This window comes from Eschrichtius robustus, chromosome 1, assembly GCF_028021215.1.
Source record: "Eschrichtius robustus isolate mEscRob2 chromosome 1, mEscRob2.pri, whole genome shotgun sequence".
Taxonomy (NCBI): domain Eukaryota; kingdom Metazoa; phylum Chordata; class Mammalia; order Artiodactyla; family Eschrichtiidae; genus Eschrichtius; species Eschrichtius robustus.
The window spans coordinates 32,525,253-32,547,138 of NC_090824.1; the positions used below are offsets into that span (position 1 = coordinate 32,525,253).

At 46.5% G+C, this 21,886-nt stretch overlaps 1 protein-coding gene across 2 annotated transcripts in view; it reads right to left on the reverse strand.

Annotated features, from left to right (window-relative positions):
- Positions 1-21,196, reverse strand: part of SUSD6 (sushi domain containing 6) — a 90,391-nt gene extending 69,195 nt beyond the window's left edge. The window contains exon 1 of one of the 2 annotated variants that reach the window (XM_068543636.1): positions 20,924-21,196. The gene's annotated coding sequence lies outside the window, so the exon portion shown is untranslated. Of the gene's footprint in view, positions 1-20,531; positions 20,679-20,923 lie in introns of those variants that run through there. The other variant, XM_068543639.1, reaches the window with a different exon arrangement.
- Between the last annotated feature and the right edge of the window lie 690 nt (positions 21,197-21,886).

Genomic DNA, 21,886 nt, shown 5'->3' on the forward strand with positions numbered 1-21,886 from the left:
CTACAATTAAATGGCTTTGCCTCCGTAACCACACTTCCTACCTAGAATTCCAGGAAGTTTAGGTGTGCCCCTCAGATTTAGACTGGATTACAGGGAATTTAGCTGGCTGAAACTGGTCCCAGCCCATAAATGTTACTAACCTGTTTTCACAGTCCCAGTTGGATCTGAGAAATAAAGGGGCGGGGGGGCGGGGGGGAAGGAAGGCAGGGAGTCAGTGCTACACTTATAATTCTGCCCAACTCAGAAGAGAAAGCCACTGCTTTCAATTTCATGCAAGATTCTATTATTAGAAGGAAAAATGCAACATAAGCCATAAGCCCCATCAGTGACGAAGCAAAGTAAAAAACATATTTACAGAATATATTTAAATCCCTAAACTTCCCAGAGGAATCAATACAAATGCCATTAATACAAATAAATCAAATCATGTCTGCTCACCGTTGCCCCTAAATTAGTCTGTTCACTTAAGCTACAAGCTTCCCTGTGGCACCTTTCACACCCTCCTTTTGAGAGGATTCGTCACACGTGCATCTGGCCTCACCACAATTCCCCAAGAACACTGGCCAACTTCTAGGATGAACACATTTTCCACGTGAACCGGGTTTTCAAGAGAATGTCAGAGTGAGGCAAGCTCCTGGGGGACAAGCCTGACTCTTTCTGACCTTTCCATTTTCTCTCAGGTCTTGGGTTTCCAGAGCCCTAAAATTCCTTGATGGTCTTCCAGCCTCCAGCCCATGCTCTGCTCCAGGCCATCCAAAATCCTGCTAGGAACCCCACTCCCAAGCACTGTCAGATCACCTTTCACCTTCGTCCGCTCCGTGAATCATCATTTCCTGACGGTCCTCTACATAAAGCTTGCAAAATGTACAGAGAGCACAGGCCCCGGCCCACCAGGAACTTTCAGTGGAGCTGGAGAAGCTGCCTACACTGACAGCAAACAATCAAGGCACACAGTAAGGCAAGAGTACCTATTTCAGTAGTCTATGTGGGTACAATAAAACACTAAGTCGGGACTTTCCTGGTGGCCCAGTGGTTAAGACTCCACACTTCCACTGCAGGGGGCATGGGTTCGATCCCTGGTCTGGGAACTAAGATCCCACATGCTGCGCAGTGCGGCCAAAAAAAAAACAAAAAACAAAAAACACAACCACTAAATCGTAAGGTATGAATTTTAGAAAATAAGGAAGAACAGCAACTACTTGACAGTTATGGACAGAATAATGGGAGAAAAAAAAAGACACAGAAATGGATCTGAACCAAGACAATTAAAGAGGGCCGTAAAAAGGAAGGAAGGGAGATCTGACCTGAAAGCCTTGAGTGCTGAGTAAGTATGGAGATAGAGAGGATTTCTGGGGCTGGAAGGCTTAAGTAAGCATGATAAATTAGGAAGGTAGGGGTGGGGAAAGAAGTCAACAATCAGGGAAGAACAGAAAAAAAAAAAATCCATCTGAGATCCTTCAGGGCAAGGGACAATTCTTACGGTTTTCCTGGTATCTATCACATAGCAGACTCTGGTTATTCCACAAAGTATTAAGTATTCAACCGAATACTTACGATAAGGCCAGATTGTACAGCTATGAAAAACAGGCAGAGAAATTCAGCTTTGGATCAGTAGGTAGTGGGGAGCCAATGAATGTTCTCGAGCAGGAAACATGACCTAATCCAATTCAACGGGCATTTACTAAAGGCCTACTACGTGAGAGGCACCAGAATACTCGGTCCTCACCCTCAAGGAGCACCGCCACCATGGGAAGGGATGGTAGTATGACATCCCACACACATAGGGCTGCATTCTCTTACCTAGTCTCACTTGAGATAAGAACAATGTTAACCGGACATGAACCTGGCAAGAGAGCCTTAAGTAGCCTGGGAGGCCAGACAGGATGATAAGGTCTGGGCCAGAGTGGTGGTGACAGAAACCTACAGAAGAAAGAACTGGCAGGAGCTGGTTACTGACTAGACAGGAGGGGCTCATAAGAGGGGAGTCACGATGACACAAAGTCCGAGAGCAGGATGACTCGGATTTCAGTTCCCAGATGGTGACATACCTTCAGCCCATGCTTTGGCCCACTGACCGCCTGATGCTAAGGTCAGTCGGCTCCACCATTCTGCCCGTTTCTGGGAATGAGGGTTACACACTCCATCCTTCCCATCCACACACAGTTCTTTATGCTAGTTGTGATTTCCTGTAATTCCCATTTGCAAGGGGGTAAAGGAGATCGATGAGGAGTTGACAATTCCTTTGTCCATCACAACAGTAATAAATACATCTCAACAGTCCTGCCCTAAAGTTTTACTGGCAGCTCTTATTCTGGGAAGAGGAGAAAAGGGGGGAGGAAGCACTACATTTTAAAAGCCTTGAGGCAGTGTTCTCCTTACCCAGTGAGTTTTCCTCCTAGACAGAGCCTCCCCAGCGACATTTAGCAAGGCAGAGGCAAGACATGGAAAAGTATCAACCCTGAGAGCCAGGACCAGTTCCTACAGAGAAAAGAGGCCCAAGATCCCACCCCACCTGGCTACGTGAAAAATGAGCACACAGTCAGGAGGGCAGAATCAGCATGAAGCAGGCCCAGAACACCTGAGTACACAGAATCAATGGAAACAAGTAGCTGGCCTTCCACAGTAACTGCTCTCTAGGGGAGACGACACTTGAGGACTGGCCAAGTGCTCATCCCAAAGTAGAGCTGCCCAGTGTAAGGCTCTGAGCCACAGGAGGGCCAGCTTGGCTCCCAAAAAGGTGGCCCCTCCTCAGAACCCTGACACCCTGCCAGCCACTGCCATCCCCGATCATCCTAGACAAAAGCAGCACAATAACAGGTGAACAGTGGTGACCTCGGGAAGGAAAAATCACAGCTGATTTTCTCCCTCCATGATTGCAAGTAACCTGTATTTCCTATTCTTTCTTCAAGAAACAAGTAGAACTTGTGGTTTCTTAAATTTTTTGAAAACAAGTAAGTCGATGGCGGAAATGAATTTGACATGTGTACCATTACAAAGGGAAAGTGCAACTTAGCCCTCTTTCCTAATCATTAAACAAGAATAAGAGGAAAAAAACGAGTGCAGACTGAATGAAGAACAGTTATTGGTTAAAACAACTTGGTGGACTCTCTGACATTTTCTAAACAAGTGCTTCCCTCCCACCTGTGACATATCCTGACTGCCTGAGAACAGTCACCCACACCCTTCACACAGCGGCTCGGAGAACTAAAACTGGGATGCTGAGAATATGTTATCACAAAGCTTTTTCCCAGTGCTTGGTTTAGGCTTCCTATGGTTGGCAAAAGGCCTTTCATAAGCCGGTGGCTTGGCTGTGTCAGTGGGGGAGGGACGTTTTGTTACCCTGCAGGACTCTACTCTGTAACTGGGGTGGTCATACTCCCAGTAACATGAAACCTCAGGATAATAAAAATAACAACAATAATAACAACATTGTTATTATTACCTGGAACCTGACTGCCTAATCACTGCACAGGAATCTAAGCATTTTCCATCTAATATCTGATTTAATCTTCACAAGAACCTTAAAAGGTAGGTACTACTACTATCTCCATTTCTGGACAGTGGTTAAATAACTTGTCCAAGGTCACAGAGATAGCAAGGTTATAAACTAAGCAGTCTGACCCCAAAGCATATAATCTTGCTAGAGGTTCAAATCAATTCCATGTTAGATAATGTAATTCATTTTAAATATTAAAATTATCCTGGATATATTATGGAATAAGAGGCAAAACTTCCATTCACTAGAAAAAGAAAACAGGAAGCTTTGAAGATTGTTCATACTGCTGCTTGCAGCTCTGCACCCTCTTGAGTGGGCTTGGACTTGGCTTCCCAGCTCTGAAGTATCAGAACCTAAGCAGAGGGAAGTATTTTAACATGCAGACCAACTCTAGGGCCCCAACAAGGGAAGGATTCCTCAGGTATAGTGTGGATCAGGTGATTCTAAAGCACACATTGAGAAACACTATTTTGGGGTATTCTAAGGAAACTTTTTTTTTTTTTTTTTGGATTTATTTATTTTTTTTGGCTGCGTTGGGTCTTCGTTGCTGTGCATGGGCTTTCTCTAGCTGTGGTGAGCGGGGGCTACTCTTCGTTGCGGTGCACGGGCTTCTCATTGTGATGGCTTCTCTTGTTGCAGAGCACGGGCTCTAGGCGCACAGGCTTCAGCAGTTGTGGCACACGGGCTTCAGCAGTTGTGGCTCACGGGCTCTAGAGCGCAGGCTCAGTAGTTGTGGCACATGGGCTTAGTTGCTCTGCGGCATGTGGGAATCTCTCCAGATCAGGGCTTGAACCCGTGTCCCCTGCATTGGCAGGCGGATTCTTAACTGCTTAATAGAAACTTCAACACCAAAAGGCTGAGTGGGGAAGAGTTTTTTTTTTTTAAATGTGTGATTTTTCGAAGTCCCAACACAAAGCTTGTTGCCTAGGGCTTTGCACTCATTTGTAAATTGAATAAAGATGCACCCGCTTTAAGGTTTTGCCTCTCTGTGTTTTAGTCAGAGTTAGTAAGTGTCCATCCACATATGTGAGCTCACCAATTTTGTCCTTCCTCTTCGGCTTAAATTATCTATGTCAATTGCATTACTATCCAAGAAAGATGGCTCCAAGTTCGGAAACGGTTTTGGTAATTTGATTAAGTTGTACAAAAACGCTAATGCTTTCTTGGGCACCAGTGACCTTTCCCTGATCCTTTCTGGTCTCTGAGGGTTAAGTCCTGGCTGCTGCCTCCCCTTGAGGTGGGGCCCCCTCTATTCTCTGATTTCCTCAGGGTCTTCACAGAGGCCACACAGTCCAGCCAAGACTTCAGATTGTCTGCTTCTGCTGCTACTTACCAGCTGTGCCATCCTAGAAAGTGTTTTTTATCCTCTTTTGGCATCAGTTCTCACAACTGTAAAAATGGGTATAATATAAGCAACCTACTCTGAAGTTGCTGTGAGGATTAAACAAACTAATACATATAAATCACTTGGAACAGTGCCTGGCACACAGAAAGCACTCAATACGTGTTATCTTTTATTATGACTCCACCTTGCAATATTAAGAAAGTTTTGAATGAATCTAGAGTTTTATATTTTTGAAGCAGTCTCAATTCATTATTACTACAATCAGCCCTCACAATAACCATTTACGTGAGACAGGACTTAAAGTTTATGGATGCTTCCTGCTATGAGGAAAAGGAACTGACCTGGCCTGTTACTCATGAGCTGTTTGCTCATTAGTCCCAGTCACTGGGTCAGAGACCCACCTCCGTCATCTTTGGATACCACTCCCCACACACATGCCAGCAGGCGTCAGTAAATCAAGGCTGAACTGCACTGAAGGTTTACAGCAAGGGCTAGCCGTGCTATAAACAGAGCAACCCCAGCCTTAAGGCCAGGAGCGGGGGAACAAATCAGAGTCCCTGTTCTAGGGAATTCCTGGCTACCCTGAACACAGAGACAAGAGGGCTAATTTCCTAGTCCTGACTCCCACCTCATCCCCGAGAGAAAAAGGAGCAGCTGCAGGAGAGGGAGCAGCCAGAGGTCACTTAGAGGGAAATGGCAGAACTGTCCCTGCACAACCTCTGAGGCAGCAGGGAATCAGGATAATATAACACGGCATTACCCAGCCCCTCCTGCTGGGCCAAATGGGGATCCATAAATGCGGTGTTTCAAAGGCAAATAATGCTGCCTTCACTAACTGAAATGGGAGTTGCTTTTGAGTAGAGTACAGGCCAGTCTATAAACACCAGGGATTAAAAGGCTTCCTGTAGGGCCCAACTGCCACCGGCCTAAAGACAGAGTCTATCTGGCCCTCCAAGCCCCAAACACACTCCACGGCACTTCCTTCAGGGAAGAGCTGCCATCATCTAATGGTACACCCCCTCAAAGTGAAACCATAACCCTATTTTTTCTTCTTTTTTTCCACTTCAGATCACTTTGCTAAGCAACCTCTCCTTTCCACATCCTTCACCCAGCACCATTCACTCCCCAGCACCCTCCACAGCAGCTCCCCACCTGACCCTGTCCTCTGCTCTCCAGGCATTTGTTTTCTGTCTCCCTCACCACCTCATCCTCCACCCCAACAACTTCCTAATACACGCGCATTTTATCTGCCATGAAAACAACACAGGCTTTGGAATCCCTGCAACCTTGGTTCAGGCTCCACACAGTTACTTACAGTACTTAACTTTTTAGAGCTTGGTTTTCTGATCCATGAAGTGGAGACAGGCCCTCCTAGGTACAACACCTAGCACAGGGCCTGGCACAGAGCGGGCACTCAATACTTCCTGCCTTGTCCCACTCCCCACAGGATTTTTCTTCTTCCTTCTTTCCTGGGCTCTGTGACCCTGATACAGTCACTCTTTCTAGGTATCACACCTGCTACATCCAAAGGTCTCAACTCAAAGGAGTGACTCAAATGATGAACATTTTAGTCCCCGATGTTATCTGTGTAGCAGGCACATTCTGGGCACATGGTCCCATCAGCAACCTTCAAATTACACTAAAGAGAGGACTGGTCACCTTCTATCTCCCCACCACAAATGACCCATTTAATGAGAAAAGTAACCAGAGGGGATGGGAGGACACGGAGTTGAGAGTCACTTGTGGCCAGAAGCAGGAGATAAATAAAGGCCTCTGTAAGGTAAGGGTAGCATTTCCACATGCAACTAAAAACCCCAAAAGGAAAATTCCCGTAATTCCACATTTACATGTAAAAATTTTAAATCAATTCTGACAGCAAGAACATCTGCCAGTTTTGCTAGAAACACCATCTGGTTCATTTCTGATAAGCCCCAGGCACAACTTCACACAGGCCAGGAACTGCCTACAGTTTGGTTCCCAAAAGGTGGCATCCTCAATGACAGCTCCAAGGCAGTGTGCCATTCCTCCCTCCCTGGAGCCCTAAGGCTGCTCCTGCTAGCTCATGATTAGACCTGAAATAAGCCCAGAGCTTGACTCTTTTGTAAGTACCTCCTCCAAAACTTCCAGGCATCACCCTTATAACCAGAATTAATTTAAGCAAGTCTGTCTCCAAAAACCCGATAAATACTACAGAAACATGACAAACAGCAGGAACAACTTGTGTTTCAGAGGGGCTTTCATAAGCCAGGTGGGGAGGGCAGCTTCTCCACTGAAGAGTCTTATTTTTCAATTAGCTAAGAGTAAGAGGGTCCCCTCCACGAGGTCTTTAAGCTCCTCCAAGTACCTGCCTTTTGTCAAGCCAACAGGAAACACTTTGATGCACTTCATGGAGGTCTTCAGGCCACCATAAATAAGGAAAAGAAAGCAGCCTGGGAGTCAGAGCAGACTTGTCTCGAGGTGCAATGACTTGGTTTGTGGTGCCTCAACAGCAGGCCTATTCTTCAGATCCTGATGGGGAATTAAGCATAAAATGTGAACCCAACACCTACAGCAACGATATACCCCAAAGAAAAATGGACTACAAGGTTCACCAGCCACCACTAAACACAAATGGAAAAAGGTGTATTTGAAACACACGAAAACAGGATAAAAACTATCATGTGCAAGAGTCTGTACAAATATGCACACCCCTGGGACTTCCCTGGTGGTCCAGTAGTTAACAATCCGCCTTCCAACGCAGGGGACGCGGATTCGATCCCTGGTCAGGGACACATGCCGTGGGGCAACTAAGCCCACCTGCTGCAACTACTGAGCCCATGCACTCTGGAGCCCGCACGCCACAAACAGAGAGCCCGCGTGCTGCAACTACTGAGCCTGCGCACTCTGGAGTCTGCTCACCACAACTAGACAGAAGCCCACACGCCGCAACGAAAGATCTCACGTGCCACACGAAGATCCTGCGTGCCACAACTAAGACCCGACGCAGCCAAATAAATAAATAAATATTCAAATAGGCACACGCCCTCTTCTAGTCCACTAAGCAAACCTGGGTTGGTGAAACTTTAAACACTGTACTGCCTGTATTGTTCACCAATTTTTGGTATTTCATGACCCCTGTGAAGACGCAGCAAGGCAAATGTGGTAAAGAGAGAACTGAGAAGGCAAGGGTGAGAAGCAGGCAGTACAAACCCAAGGTGAGAAACTGCGGCATAATCAGCTCTGGCCTCACAACTGGGTTTGGGGATGAGAATCTCTCACTCTCTGAAAACAATGCTGGGCAGAAATCACTCAGCGTTTTTTCCTCTCAAAATGTGAATACACAGAACAGGAGCCCACAGCGAAGCTCCAAACTGACTTCCCACCAAGTGTGGCTTCAACTCACCCATTCAGCCGCACAGACAGGCAGCTAGCTGAGGGGCAGGGAGGAAGCCACCGGCAGTACCAAAGTGGTGTGGAAACAGGCCTACCCCACAGAAGCTGAGCGTCCTTGTGCCGGCCCTCCAGGACAGAAGGAGGAGGGCTGGGAGGCCGTCGGCGTGGACTCCAGCAGCAGGGCAGTTTAACAGAGAAGGCCAGACCGGAGGAGCTGAGAAAACTGAACCCACAACAAGGGCAGTGGTCAGGAGTCCACCACCTGACAAGCCAGGAGGATGTGAAAGAAAAGCAAGAGGAAACAAGCCCCTCCCTTTTGTCAATCTGGATGCGGTCCATCTGCCTTAGAAAGTAGAGGAAGGATGTGGCCCTAAACTGGCCTCTCCCCTTCTCGGAAAAACTGACCCTCGATAATCCCCGCTGTCCAGACCAGCAGCACGTTTCACACCCAGCACCTGGCCGGTGCTTCGCGTCTGCCCATCGGTGAGACCTCCCTGGGTTGCCACCTTGGCCGACAGGCCGCACAAGCATAAGCATCAGCGTCACCATTTCTGCTGCTAACTCAGCCCCCGGCCTTACGACAGCACACTTGTCCTAAACTACTCTGTGCCTCACATTCTGTAACTTTAAAGTGGGCATCACTCCCACCTCACTTCCAGGGTAACTAACTGAGAGGATAATAGCCAACAACAGGTAATATTTACTGAGCACTTACTATGAGCCAGGTACCAGGCTAGTTGCTTTCCATGTCTCCTCCAAACCCCCCTATGTAGTAGATGCTGATGTTAACCCCCATTTTCAGTTTAAGAACTGGGGCTTAACAAAGAAACTTATCCGAAGTACACAAGCCAGACAGAAAATCTAACACTACAAAAAGCAAGGGTCAAATACTAATTAATACCACTTCTTCCCCAAATAAACTGCCATGAGTATCTTTTACTTGTCAGACACTGAACCTAGTGTTGTAACTATCCCATTTTATTTGAGTTTCATAACAACCCCATGAGGGGTTACATTTCAACATAATTTTAATTATTTAAGTTATACATGCCAACAGTGAAAATTCAAATGAAACAAAAAGAAAGTTTAAGAAGTTATAGTTTCCTGTTACCCTTTATCACCCCAGAATTCCCACCCCAGGTAATCATTAATATTCTGGTAGGTCTACCCCTCTAGAGATAGGTAGTGGTAATATACTATTATCATCTCCATTTTACAAGTGATAAAACTGAGCGTCTGAGAGGTTAAATTTGCTCAAGGTCATACAGCTGGGAAGTGGCTGAGCTGAGACGGGAAGCAGGGCGAGTCTGGTCCCAAGGCCCGCTCTCCTCCGCTGCCTCCCACTCAGTACCCGCTCCTCGAAACAATCGTCCATTTTCATTCACCATAGGAAAGGGGGAAGCTCTGCCTGGCCCACAGCCAGTCTCACTTCTCCACTTTCCCAACCAAATGGAAACAGCAGACAGGCTGTCCGAGCACACCCTGCCCCAGGAACACTGGCACTGCTTTATGTTTTTCAAATCTAAGCTGTCCTGATGAGGCAGGACCTTCACCTCCAACCTCCTCACTGCCCAGACAGGCTCACCTTCTGCCTCTGAAAGTAAGGGCAGGACAATGGGGAAGAGGAGGTCAAGCCAGGCCTACAGGAGACCTTGGATCCCCCTGTCAGCAAGAAAGGACACTCTTCAGGAGCCCTTAGGAGTACTGAAGCGAAGACAGTCCGCCTTTGGAAACAGCTGCGGGGGGCATCTCAGGAAGGCCCGGACCCACAGTTGGTGCCTAGAGTCAGAACTCACCTGCAGAAGGACAGAACAAGACTGCAACAATGCTGATACAGACTGCAGAGCCCTCAAAATCGCCAACACAGAGCCCTTAGAACCCGAGGAACTTAGAATTTCTGCTCTGGCTCACCCCCAAATGGACCTCTAATAACCTGAAAACTGCATGGGTTTCTAGACACCAGGGTTTTGCCCCTATGGCCTCCCTGCTCCTCCAAAAAATAAAAGTAAAAACCTTCTCAGACTATATGGCAATGCTTTTTCCTTAGTTAGGAGATGAAATTTGCCCTTTCTAATTACACACACTTTCACATCTCTGTCCCATCAGTACACAAAAACATACCGGCCTTTAGAGTACCTATGTTGAGATGGGGGTAGGGACGAGGCAAGGGGTTGTTACATTGCTTTTCACACACAAGTTAAAATTTATCAAGTATGCAATTCCAAGAGCTTTCCTATTTCCCAGCAGGATACCAATGTTTGATTCAACCTCAGCCCTGGCTGACTCAGCATCCCTATTTACAAGCACAGTGGACGCTCAATGTCCACTGGTTACCAAAGGCCTTGGCTTTCCCACTTGTAAAATGGGACGGAAACCTTCCTCACAGTAATTATCTGATTTCTTATGTGAAAGCACTTTATAAAATAAATAAATCTTTATTGCTATTAATACGAATGCCCAACCTACATAAGTAAATGAAGAAGAAACTTAAACCACCCCTTCCCTCCTCCTCAAGGGGTTTGACATCTATGAGGGGAAAAGATTAACCAAAACACTGGAGAACAATTCAAAATCTTGGTTATACTGTGCTGCAAAGAATCCCTGTGGGGAGATGATTATATGGGAAAGAGCATCCAATACTTGGTTCAATTAATAAATTAGTTCAGATGCACTGCTTAACAAACATCTACTTGTTACCATCCACAGAAAGTTTTACCAACACCAAAGGCTCTGGAATCTGTTCATTCACTGTCGCACACATCCCAAGAAAAACAGTCAGCATTTGCAGAGAGCAGCCCTTCTTTCAAAGATGTGAGTTTTCAAAAGCATTCACAGACCTTCAAATGAGATGACCCACACAATCATATTTTGTAATTCCAGGAGCAAAAGAACCGCCCCCAGAAGAGCTCAGTTGTGGAGAACAAACAGAAACAAGCCATCCTGTGTTAACCACTTCCTGGCCTGCAGCCAGAGTCACAGTGGATAACATATATATATATATATATATGTAAAAAAGGCCAAACCAGTAGATGCACACATGTAAATTGGCTTTAGGGTATGACTGATGCCTCCTGAGGCTTTTAAAAGAATGACAGAGTTTTCCAGAAACAAAGGCACTTGAAAATTAGAAGGGGTGAATCTCTGGTCTCGGATCAAAATTCGTAAGGGGTCCTATAGATTGTTTTTGACTGGCCTTGCTAAAACATTTTGGACAACAGCCAATACCCTCTCTTTCCTTCTCCTCCTCCCACCTCCATGGTTCCTGAGCTGTCTTCTTTTCCTGCCACCAGTCAGAGTAAACTTGGTGAATGTTAACAGCTTTTTATCACCTTGTTTATATTTGTTTTTCACTCAAACCAAGCCTCCCCCCAAATGTTTCTTTTTAGAATTTCATCAATAATACCACTCTTAACATTCCTTGTCATCAAGGCTTATGGCCTCAAGGTCACCTTGCCCTCTCACCCTTTTTACTTTAATCCTCTATACCTGGTCAATCCTTCTCAACCAGTCAATTAATCCAGAAGCTGAGTATAAAGAAGTGGACAAGACAGTCACCGACCTCAGGGAACTTCCAGTCTCAGCCTAGAACCTGAGCCTACATGGAGATGGCTTACCCACAGAGGTAAAACATACGGGGGTGTGCGTTTATTGGGACACTTATTTGTGCCAGTAGTGTACTAGGTCCTTTACTGCCCCCAGCAAGTTATAAAGCCAGATATATCAGGAAGAGACGCACATTAACATATCTAAACTTGAGGCTTGAAAGAAATGGAGAAAAAAGGATTCCCTAAGGAATTCACACCACTGATCCTACCTATTTCCCTTCTCCCAATTTCTCACTGTTGAATTCACACCCGCTTTTCTCTCTAAACTACAAAAAAAAAAAAAAAAAAAAAAAATACTTCCCACATTAAAAACTGGTTAGTTAAGTAAAGCTGGAAAACCGGAATCCTCACACCAGACCAAACTCCAAACTCCTAGACCGAGCTTGCTCCACAGAGAAAGGCAATTTGCTCTCTTGCTGGGGAGGCCAGGAGGAATTCTCCAAGGGTATTTTTCAAGTCCTCCTCCCTTCCAGGGTGGTTGCTGGTTTGGAGCACAAATGTCCCCGAAGAAGCCAGAGCCACTCCTTCGGCGTAGCCAAGCTGAAAGGCTGCTTTACACAACAGATCCCTCCAACGCTACTGTCAAATTAAATAAGCCGCGGGTACTCCCCCAGACTGTTAACTTCTGGAGGGCAAGTGCTGTGTGCATTTTGTTCTGCTTCACAACTGCATACCTAAGCACTTAACCACCACGGGCATTCACTAAATACCTGCCACACAAATGACTTGACTTCCCTCCTTCCTCTTGGTTTCTGCAGCAACCCTCTACCCACCTCCCACCAGCCTGACATCACAGCCCAACCAGATTTTCAGCTCACAAATTATGAGAACTTGAAGGTGCATGTAAAGGGGAAAATAAGATGGACCAATGAAATCTTATGAAACCCAGAGCCTGTTTTTCTTGCCATCCTGCTGTGTAACAAGCAAAATTCCCACAGGACTGAAACGAGGAGGTAGATGTGGCAGAGTGTCTACCTGGGAATGGATGAGAATCAAGGATTGGTAAAAGTGTGCACCAGCCAACATACCATTTGTTAATTCTCTAAAAATGTCCTGAGCATGCCAATTGAAAGACCAACACCCACTGAACACCAAACTACTCACTGGCTTTCTGGGATGGAGAGAGCTAGCATACATGACACCTCAACCCGAGAAGTCTATTTCCTTCCTGGCTGGTCAGAGACACAGTTAGGGACGTGTGTTCACACTGCATTTGGACAGGTGGCTGACCCACATAAAATAAACCTGAGGATATCAGAACCACAGTTGTGAAGGGTTTCAGTCTGCTACGAGGGAGGGGCCATCAGCCGTCCTAGACAGCATCTTCTCAAATACTGGGCAGTCCTACTACATCTAGGATGCCACCAGCACCTACCTGCCACTGTCCCACCTGGGTGAGCGAGACCCAAACGGGAAAATGACTCAGGAACCACATCCCACTGGCCTGGAGTCAGGTGGTGTTTTCTAAATTGTAAGGAAGCACAGTACAGAGATAAAAGAGTTAAGCAGGCCCAGCCTAAGCACAACTCCCATTTTAAGAACAGTTCTTCTTAAGAACTGAATTTAAAGACTCATTCCCTTTTGTAATTTCACTATCAGACTCAAAACCACAATCACAGAAGGGATAGGAGTTTGTTCCTAACGATATGAACCACATACCCTTCTGGGCTCCAATCCCCTTTCCTGGAACAGGCCCAGAGAAGAGAAGTTGATCACACTGGGATAGAAAAAGTACCAGACTAGGAATCTGCAGCCCTGGCTTCTCCCCTGGCCCTGTCATCACTCAGGAAAATGAGCTCTGAGCAACCATTTCCCATTTTTCTATTCTATAAAGTGAGGCTGTAAAATGAGACCATCCTCGGAGTCCCATCCTCCCAACTCTAGCATTTCATGAGCTCTCTCTGGTCACATGCTTGGCTTGTTGTGCAATAAGTTTTGGTAACATCTGGATACTACAGTCAAGCATTCAAATCTTCAGATAAGAGTCCTGTCTCCTCACTCAGCCTTTTGAGACTCCTAGTACTTGGGAACAGAATTTGTATTAACAGGTAGAGCCCACTCCAAATCTAAAACTTTTGGCAGTGAACAGTGGCAGGGAAGTTATGGCTGCATTCATACACATTTACACACACACACGAGGGAACTTTCTGGAAAAACTGGTCCTTGGACTTGGCTCCAGGTGAAGGAACCTGAAACAGGTACAGGGGAAGATGATTCAACTTCCTAGTTTTTGTCTGGCTTGTTGGACAAAGGGCATGTGCCCTGTGTCCCGTGTGTTTCCGAGGTAGAACCATCTTGACCCTCTGACCCTTAAGTGGCCTACACATGCACACTTTCAAGAGCTTCTGGGAGGGATCTAGGAGCAGGAAAAGCAAGACCAGCTATTGGTCACGAATGCTAGGAATTCCAATTAGAACAAGAGTGAAAGAAGGCACTGCACTATTTCAGTACTGAGGCTGCTATGATGTAAAACCACCCAGGGGTAGATTAATCTGTAGAGGAAATGACACTCCCAGCAGCACCATCTGTTCCTCTTTGTGTCTAGCCTGATCTATATTTTAAACCTTGGGTGCAACTAAGGTCCACCAGTAAGAGCCCATAAGAGCCGTTCTAAATAACATTCTTTCTCAGGCCTGCGTTTAAACCACGCTCACAGCCCCTCTCCCTCCCCCCCCTCACGGGCTGGCTCTCTATTCAGCAAGCAGGCCACTCCCCAGTCTAGCAGCAGCCTCCAAGCAGGTGCACAGAACCCTCGCATGGAATTTTTCATAAGGAAAGGGAAAACTTCTGAGAACTATAAATTACATTGATAAGGAAGGCTCTGTGGGGTTCAAGGTAACACTCTCTCCAAAAGACACAATGATGCAATTTACAACTGAGGCTTCATGCTGAAACCACCCCCCCCCCTTTTTTTAAAGCAGCAGTACATGTGCACTGAATTTAGGCACTAATGCATCTGTCAACTCTCACTACTGTTTAAAGTTCTGCACCAAAGATTTGGAAACAATGCTACTGGAGAGTTCAAACCTCTTAAACAATATACATATATATACACATATATATATACACACACACACACACGTGTATATATATACGTGTATATATACGTATATAAATACATGTATATATATACATATATACACATATATATATGTATATGTGTATGTAGCACCTTTTCTTAATTCAGGGCAATACCCTCAACACCACAGGACCAAGAGATTTCGCTATACTGTTCTTGCCCAAACAAACTACATAACCAAGTAGAACGTTAACTCCAAAGTAGAAATATGGATGCAGCTTTTAAGATATCTCCCTGAGAAATGAAAACATATGTCTACATGAAACCCATGGGTTCACGGCGGCATTATCCATAATAACCAAAAAACACAAACAACCCAAATGATCATCAGCTGATGAATGGATAAACAAAATACAGTAGTATATCTAAACCACAGATTGTTCAGCAATAAAGCAGAATGAAGTAGCGATATATGCTGCAACATGGATAAACCTCAGCAACATCATGCTAAGTTAAAGAAGCCAATCATTAAAGACCGCATATCGTATGATTCTATTCAAATGAAATGTCCAAATAGGTAAACTATAGAGAGCGGATGAGTGGTGCCCCTGGGCTAGGGGGATTATAGAGGAATAGGGACTGACTACTAATGGAGTTTCTTTTGGGGGTGATGAAAATGTTCTAAGATTAGATTAGATAAGATGATGGTGATCGTTGGACAACTCTGTAAATATACTAAAATCCACTGCCTGTACACTTTAAATGGATGACCTTTATGATATATAAATTGTCTTAAAGCTGTTTTTAAAAAATGTCATATGAGAAAATAAAATCACCCCTCCAAAAAAAAAAAAATCTCCTTGAGCAAACTTAGAAATAATCTAGATGTATGAGAGAGAGGGTATTTAAATCACAGCTGATCTATTTGATGGAATGTTATAAAGCCACTAAAAATAATTATAAAGGCTCTGTGTTATTATAGGAAAATGTTTATGCTATAATGTTAAATGAAAAAAAAAAACGAAATACAGAAGTGAATGTTACAAGGACTACCAACTAAAAGAAAAAGTAGAATACATGGAAATGTTTGTGTTAGGATGGTAGAATCATAGTAGTTCCCCCCCTCTATTTTTCAAGCTTTCCATAATCTTGTCCCAGTGTATTGACGATTAAAAACAAAACAAAAAAAAAACCCTCAGTCCTCCCTCAGTTTGCCTTAACTACAACTTAAAACGCAAAATAAGCAAAACCACCTTGTTCTCTTTTTCAAGTTCCCTTTTTTAAACTTCCATCCACTTAGTTTACTGAGATCAACTAAGAACAACTCAAAGAAGGAAGAATGGGGTAAACACTCCTCCTCTGCTATTCCCAGAAGCTAGTTTCATTTTCCTGGCTTTGTCAGAAACCAAAGCCTAGTCTAGCCAAAATTTCAGCAAGGAGAGTCTACACACAGGGCAACTCATGTTCTGTTCTTAAACTTCTGTGGGTGAAGCAAGTCACTGCTGGCAGGAGGCTGGATTTGGAAAGATCAGACTTTCCCCCTCCTTAAAAAAGGATAGAAAGAAAGGGGAAGCTGGGAAAAAGCCCCTATTTGTGTCTGTTCTCTGAGGTTTTGTGTCCAATCTCCAACTACAGGAGGAAAGAATCCTGAGTCATTTAATCTTTCACCACAGAAGATCCTCTTCTGAGTAATAAAGAATTGTCAGTCACCACCTCTGCCATCTGCAAACCCACTGAGAACCTATTACTATCATCAGGAATCCCAGGCTACCTGTCCCCAAATCAAGCAACGGGGCTCTGCCAAAAAAATAATAATAATAATGGTACGTGTGTATGGGAGGGGAGAGTACATTTAAGGGCACTCTGCTATCAGGTAATTTTAAGGATCCACTAACACTGGCGACAGTAAACAGGGAGCTACATCTGTTTCTGCTTGAGAAAAATGCTTCAATAATATCCTGTCTCTGGAGTACTGCATGAATTCTTGGCACGCGGCTTCAGATGCTTCAAGTGTGGCTATTTTCCTTTTTCGAGATATAAGAGCCAGGGAGGGAGAATACATCACAGGCAATACGAGAGTCTGTGAAACCCGTTCAGTTCTCACCACAGTCGCTGCACTTTCTGCTATTGCATTTTCTGCTCCGTGAGTCTCTTCACGGAGACTCAGCTGTCCCCTAGCCCTGACAGCAGCACAGGTGGCCTTTCACAGCTGAAGTGACCCAAGTCGGCACCACCGAGAGGCCTACCAACAGAGTGGAGACTTCCACACTCAGGTAAGAACCAGAGGATGAGAGAGCAAATAGAGGAATCCTGCTGGTTTCTAGGCCAAAGAACTAAAAGGGAAAGAAAAAGGACAGCATCACAGACACAGGTGAGCACAAGAAAAAGGAAACATCCACAGGTGCCCGACAGGCTCTGCCACTAAAACCTAACCCTTGTAAGAGGTGCCTCTTTCCCCAGTACCTCTACTTTTTCAGATAAAGGTTTCACACGGATACACTGGAACTTACAGCCATCTAAGGGAACAACGGCTGCTGCCTTGAATCCTAGCCGGGGCAGGAGTGAACACATCTTGATGCTCAAGGACGGTCACCCCCATGCTGTCCTGAAACTGTCATTAGTCTCAGATCCACAGCTGTTAGCAGCTTCAAATACTCATCACACACATCCCCCCAGCCCCAACCCTGAGCTGCATCCTTCATTCCCACCAATGGGGAAACAGCCCTACCACATAACAGGTATCATTTCTCACTGCTCTAGTTTCCAAGTTTCCTGCAATGTGGCAACATAACTTAAAAATAATAATTTTTTAAAAACCATTCCCATTAAGTGAAGCCTCACCACGGTGGGATATGTGGGTGGCCCCTAGACTGAAGCCATCTTGAGGAGAAACCAGGGGAAAGAGTCTCTATTATCACACAAGCAGGTGTCCTAATCCTCAACACTCAAGTCTGCACCACAGCAATATTTGCTTTCAAAGTTAAAAAAAAAAAAAAAAAAAAAAAAGACACTGGGTTTCTTCCTCTCCTTGTTCCTTCCCATCTTTCTCCTACTGCTTGAGGGAATGCCCTCTACACAAGACTTCCCTACTGTCTAGGTGGATGAAAGAGGGAAAATGAATCCTGCTCGGCACCTTTCACTAGGAGATCACATGTCAAATTTAGGGGCTCAGTAAAACGCTTCATGCATGGCAATTACACAACTGAGCCTAGTGGGTCTGCAGACATTCAGGCCTCCAAGTAGGCATTTCAGGCCTGTAAGCAGGCATCACATCCCTGCTGCTGTCTCTCGGTGAATCGTCCCTGAGTAAATGGGGAACTAGAGGGGAAGACAAGCACATGTGCTCTCTGGCCTTCCTTCTCTGCCTGCAAGAGGCTCTGCTAAAGACATTCTCCCCAGTTCACTTGTTTTGGTACGGAAATGAGGAAGATTACGTGGCTCACTAATTTTTTAAAAAATACTGTAATTCTCTGAGCCCACAGACAGATACCAGTTAGTTACCTGGCTATCAGAAGAGCTAAGAATGCAGAAAGAGAGTACTAGGAAAGATTTAAAACATAAGGCAAGTTTTTTTCTGGAGGATGGAAAAGCATGGAGGAAGTGAAACAATGCTGAGTAACAATAAAGTTGAAATAAGTTCTTACTTTTAAGAAGCCAGATAAATTATTCCCTTTGGACGGTGCATGTGTGTGTGTATGGAGGGGGAGGGTAGCTATAGGAATTGCTGCCCTGGCAACGGCAAGGGAGGAAATCCCCTGCCAGGAGACGCACCATTACATAAGAGCACAAGTTCAGTCACCACATAATGGAGACCTGCCAGGAAGCCAGACAAAGTGCTGAGGTCTCTTCATCTGCCAGCCTGCATCTGTAACACCTCATTCTACCTTTCTTCCTCTTCTTTCTATCTGCCCACATGCTGCGCTTTGAGAAGGCAAGCCTCAGCAAATAAGTTGAACTGCCATTTGACAATGGGTTTGCTCTCCGGGTTTAAGCACTGCAGGGCAGAGGAGAGGCATGTCCTACGCTGAGCACTCAGGGACCTGTCCCCGTCTAGCTGTAGGTAAGGTTTGGTTTCCTATGCCATTTCTACTACAGTATCCAAAAGACCACCCTGTGGACAGGGAGTTCTATTTATCAGGAGTGGTATCAGTACTGTTCTCTATTTAACGCACTGGTCAGGACTTCCTTAAGCAGCAAATGGCCACCAATGAAAATTAACGACATAAGCCAAAATAAATTGACTTAAAAACCATGAACTCCGTAAGAAATGGCAGGGTTCTGTCTTATTCACTGCAGTAACCCCAATACCTAGCACAGTGCCCGACATATATTCTGTATCACAAATACTTGTGAGTACTAAATAAAAAAAATGAATGAATGAACACACGAATGTTGCGCAAATATACCATAAATGTGTACCTTGGAGAAAGAAATAAGGATGCGCATGATCTGAGAAAGCCTGAGGAAGGAGTGCTTTGGAAAGAGTCTAGAAAGACTCCAGTTTCAATTTTACCAAATGGTAAGCAAACTAGAAATTAACAGTATAATCTAGTAGTTCAGGGTGAGGGCTCTACTATGAGATACCTTTGTGACCTTGGGCAAGTTACTTGTTTGGCTTTGCTCTCATCTGAAACAATGAGAATAATGACAAAATCTACCACAAAAGTTTGTTGTTTATTAAATGAGATCAAGAAAGTAAAGTTCTTGGCACAAAACTCAGTTCACAGTAAGTCCTCAAGAACTTCCCCCTGTTATTGCTATTATTTTTTCATTATTAAATATCTCCTCTACTGAGGAGAAGGTAGATGTACTCTCCCACCCCAAACTCTGAAAATTTTCATTTCTGGTTGAATATGCATCTAGCTAAATATGGAAAGCCCAGAAAATTCAAAACTCAATGCCAAGCACATGTCTCTACTAGCCTCCACTAGATGGTGACAATTTGGGTGTGGAATTTCCAAAACAGAAAAGGTGTATGTATGCATTCACCCCATTCATACATATTTTTTAAATCAGAGCAATGAAAAGAACAGAAGTGAATTAACCAGTGTAAAGGATGGAAAGACACTTTTGTCATCTCTGCAGACGTAGAAAGGGTGTAAAATACCTACGGTTTAATTGAACTGGGTAGTTTCACTGCACCTCTGTACAGAGCACACAGAAGCCCAGTTAGCAAGAGCAGTAAAGCCCAGCGAGCCGCCTGCCACCAGGGGACATTCTATGGGAACAGCAGCAACAGGCCTCACTGCTGAACTTCCCTCGAACCAGCTGGAGATTTGTTCTCGACGCCTCTTTTCTCCTGGGTCTTACGGTCCCCAAAACCACCTCCCTCTCCTGACCTCCTTACAGGTAACTTCCCACTTCAGCAGCCCCACAGTCACAACCCTGTGGGAGGGTCAGACCGACACCAGTATTTGTCTCTAAAAACCAGAAGTGAATAAAGAAAGTCTACATACATAAACAGGAAGTGGTTTCGGTGCGTCTCAGCCCGGATACTAAGAAAAGTTTTTGAGATTAAAGACCAGACGAGGAGCGGGGGCTCCAGAAAGCTCCGGTGCTCGCACACCCGGGTTCCAAGGTGCCCTCGGAAGTCCACCATCGCTAAGCCAACCCTGCCCCAGCGCAGGACCCGCAGCTTTAGTTGGCTTGACGGAAAAACAGTAACAGTAATAAAGACAGCCAGCCTGTGACTACCTCCTCTCCAGCGACCTGCAAAATGTGGTCTCCACCCTGAATTCCGGGCCGGAGCGCGACCCCGCACACCCGGCGAGGCCCGGGCGGCGCGCCTCGATCCCGGCCACCAAGCTCCCGGCCGCAAGCCGGCCGGCCGGTCTTCCTCCCGGCCTCGGCACAGCTCCCCCCCGCTGCCCTCCCGGCCCACGCCGGCACCGGGCTCGCCGCCGGGCGTCGGGGTGACAGCCGGGCCGGCGCAGGAAGCGCGGAGAGCAGCCGACGCGGGGCGGCCGTCCGGGCTCCCCAGCGTCCCTCCCGGGCGGTGCGCCGGTCCTGCACCCCTGACAGCCTGCCGAGGGCGCCAGTGACACAATGCCCGGCCCCACCGTCCCCCGGCCGCGGTGACAACTCACCCGGGGAACGGCGCAGCGACCTCCGGGAGGCGGACGCTCGCAGCGTCCGCGGCGCCGGGATCCGCTCCGCCGCCTGCGCGCGCCCGCAGCCCTCTTGGGTCTAGGCGAGACCCCGAGTGCCCTTGTCTGGCTGGCGCTGGCCGGCGCTGCGGGAGGAGGAGGCTGGAGGCAGGGGACGAGGATGTCGCCGGCTTAGGAGAATGGAACGCGGCGGCCGTAGCAGAGGCAACGGCAGCAGTACGCGCGTCACCGGCCCAGCTGTACCGCGCGGGAGGGGGAGGCCCGCGGAGGGGGAGGGGAAGGGGAGGGCGAGGGGCGGGGCCAGGCGCGCACGCAACCAGCGCCGGCGTCGCGCCGCCGCGACCGCCCCGCTGGGAAGCCCCGCCGGTCGACGGCTGGCAGCACGCACGCGCCGCCGGTCGGCCCGCACGCCCCGCGGGAGGCGAGACAGGGTGGGCGGGGGGTGTCCTTAAAGGGACCGTCACGCCAGCGCTGCTAGAGTGGATCGGGCGGTTGTACAGATTCAGACTGCGGTGCCTTTGCGCTGCACTCTCCAGTTCTTTTACTATTATTATTGTATTATTATTTGGATTACTGTTATTTGCAAAGAATTGGTTTGCTCTCCCCGGTCGACAAGGCGCTTTCATTCCTGTTGCCTCCTTAGCTCAGGAATCCCTCGCCAGGCCTGTCGCTAAGCGGTACTTCTCCCTGTGAAGCGGTACTCCTCAAACTATGTTGCAAAGCCTACCCACCTCAAAATTGTCCCGGGGGTGCAGGTGTAAAAATGCAGATTTAGGGTCCCACGTCCCGCCATTCTGATTCGAAAAAGCTACGATTGGACTCTGGAATTTATCTTAAAAAGCGTTCCTAAGGGATTCCTTAGCACACTAAAAGCACGCGACAGATCTCAAGGTTCAGAAAACTGAAGTTCAGAGTGCGGACTGGCAGAGTCCGGGCTAGAAC